Source organism: Lactuca sativa, chromosome 5 (assembly GCF_002870075.4).
Source record: "Lactuca sativa cultivar Salinas chromosome 5, Lsat_Salinas_v11, whole genome shotgun sequence".
NCBI classification, from domain to species: Eukaryota; Viridiplantae; Streptophyta; class Magnoliopsida; order Asterales; family Asteraceae; genus Lactuca; species Lactuca sativa.
Genome location: NC_056627.2, coordinates 73667599 through 73671005, shown reverse-complemented (window position 1 = coordinate 73671005; position 3407 = coordinate 73667599).

Below are 3407 nucleotides of genomic sequence, written 5' to 3'. Positions count from 1 at the left end.
ACCCATGAACCATGGGTCATCCATTGATCTTCAGATGAAACTATAAGCCACTACCACCCAATGTACATGACACATGGCCCATGGGTTATGTTTTGGTCTTTACATGACAATATAAGCTACTACCACCCGATGCATGTAACCCATGACCCATGGATCCTAACCCATGGTCACATATCATCCATGTGTGTTTAGTATAAACCACAACCATGTACCAAATGCATATGGCCCATGACCCATGACCCATGATCCCTGACTATTGTCACTTGTTATAGATTGGTCTCAACTTTAAACCACTACCACCCAATACACATCACCCATATACCCATGAACCCTAACCCATTGTCACCTGTCGTCCATGAGACTTCACTATAAGCTACAATCACCCAATTCACATGACTCATAGCCAATGAACCATGAACCATTGTCATTTCTATGTCATCAATGCGTAATATTCAATGTTTTCTTTCATGCTCAAAATACGTCTTTTATATATAAATTTTGCTTCAATCATAGTAACATCAAGATTTAAACTTTATCCACCTATATTCTTATAATATTGTTTATTTCTCATTTATAATTTTAAATTAAAAAATTTAGATAATATCTATTCTTAAGATGGCATGTCAGTCGTTATGGTGCGAACACCTCGTTATCCTTTGTTCATTCTTCACATTATTACTAAAATTACCCTATCTATCTCATAGGAAATACTTTAAAAAATTAGAATTAGTAAATAATTTAATACTAATTCGTATTTAATAGCTGACATTTTTCATTAGCAGAGATCCAAAAAAAATTCACCAGTCCTTTTCTTTTAACCTACACACGTTTAGCCTATGTATTAGGGTCAGCCACTTTATTTGAAATAGGGTTTAAATATCTTATCATCATCTCTGGTGACTCATTGATCTATACCTACATTACTTTAGTACATTTATGTACTCACATTGGTGATATAGCTTCCCATTCATCTAAAATTTAGTTTTTATTTTATGTGGTATTGTAGTGATCATCATTTCATGTTCTCTAATCATCGTGATAATATCATCTTAATATAGAACTACGTTGGTTTTGCCTTCATAATAGACGATACACATGCACTTTAATTAGCTGTTCACTAAGATTGGCGATATTATTCAATAAATTTATTCAAGGTATGCATAGCAATGCCTCAATCCAAAACTTGTTTTTTATTTTATGCCGTATTGTTTCGATCAACGTTTCTTGTTCTCTTATCATCATGATCTTATCATCTTTAATAAATTGGTAATGAGTATTTTTTCACAAGTAATCAAGAAAGATGTCGAACTAGTAATCAACTTCTCAATATCATCGACCACATCCTCTGCACCTACATCTACTACAACAACCTCAACACCTACATCATCGACACCATCCTCAGCACCTATATTGACTACCACATCCTCGGCACCTGCATCTACTACCAAACACATCAGCACCTACATCATTGACACCATCCACAACACTGACATCGACTACAACATCCTTAACTCCTACATCTACTGCCACAACCTCAACACCTACATCATCAATGTAAGGTCTTGAGAATGGGTCAAAAACATGGTTTATACTTTAATTTTCTAGAAAAATGTATTTTTGTGTCTTGGACAGTAAACAATTTGGTGTTTACGGCCGTATACGTGTTTACGGCCGTAAATCCATTTTCGGCCCATGTTCACCAAGCCCATATTCCCTTGTATATATATATATATATATATATATATATATATATATATATGTGTGTGTGTGTGTGTATGTGTTAGGGGTGAGGAGTAGAGATTGATGAACACAAGAGAGTGTACGACCAAGAGAGAAGAAGAGAGGAGCTTTAGTGTGTGTTAGTGTGTGTGAATCTTGTGTAAGGAACTTAATTCATATCATCAATACATTCAAGATTCAACATATTCTTCTTCTCTTTCTCTTCTATTTGATATGACATCATCCGTTTGATTCGGATTCCGCACCATCAAACGGATCTGATTGATACACAGGCAAATTAGGGACTTACAATTAGTATAAGAGCAAAACCAGCGTCAAAGGCACTCTGCAATCGATCTTGGAGCGAGTTTTCATTGATTTGAGACTAACGTTTATAACTACTGCGAAAAGTGTTTTTAGTCCAGTCGAAAAGCTGAAATATTGAAGTTTTCGGCCTGAGCTTACGGCCGTAATCACTATTTACGGCCGTAAACTCTTGAAAATTCTTGAACCATAAAATCGAATTCTTGAACAGTGAATAAGGAATATTCATCAACCGAAAACTGTTTACTCTTGGACCGTAAGCTTCAGACCGTGAACCTATTACGACCGTAAACTCAGAGTTTACGGCCGTAAACTACAGCTTGACCATAAACATTGTTTACGATAGTAAACTATGTTTGACCAGAACTTAATTTAATCACAATTAATTTAATTTCTGTTTCACATTAATTAAATTATAAAAAATGGATTCTCAAATTCAAACAAACCACCAAGAGCTTGATTCAGTAATGGGCACGACCACCTGGATCCCTAGACTCCTATCTGGTGAAGGCTTCCCAAAATGGATGTACAAAATTGAGAAATACATAAAAATGAAAGACTTTAAGATCTGGAAATGTATAATCAAGGATACAGTCAGAATAACCACTACAGTTGCAGGGCAAGTGGTTGATAAGAAGATAGAAAACTACATTGATGAAGACTTCGAGAAAGTGGAAGAGCAGGAGAAGGCTTTGGCCACTTTGACCATGGCCCTATCTCCAAATATTGCTCAAGGTTTCAGGGAGTATACCTCTGCTAAGGCTTTGTGGGAAGCCCTAATTGAGGTCTATGAGGGGAACGAAGACATGAGGTAGAGTCGCCAAGATCTGCTGCGACAACGATTCAATATGTTCAACTATGTTCCTGGAGAGACTCTTGAAGCACAGCTGCAGCGGTTCACATCTCTCAATACTGAAATGACTGTGGCTGGGATTTTCTATACAAAGTCAGAGATAAACAAGAAGCTACTGAATGCTCTCCCAAAATCTTGGGACATGAATGTAGATGTGATCAAGAAGACCAAGGACCTTAGCCGTATCACTCTTGCTAAAGTGATGGCTGTCATCAAAGCTTGTGATATTGATGACAAGCAGCGAGAGATCAACCATGTGAACTCATACTCAGCTGCGAACCTTGTCATATCTACAAACAATGCTCTTTCATCTTTTTCTCTTCCTTCTGCAGGTCAATCATTCACTACTCCGCAAGCTCAGATTCAGACTTTTCCCACTCCATTACCTTCCTCTGCATCAGCCATGCCTTTTTCACAGAATTAATCGTTCGTCGCTTCTCAAGCTGTTTCATCCTCAACTGGGGCTTCTTCTTTAAGGGGAAAGGAGGGTGATGAAAATCTTGCACTTGCT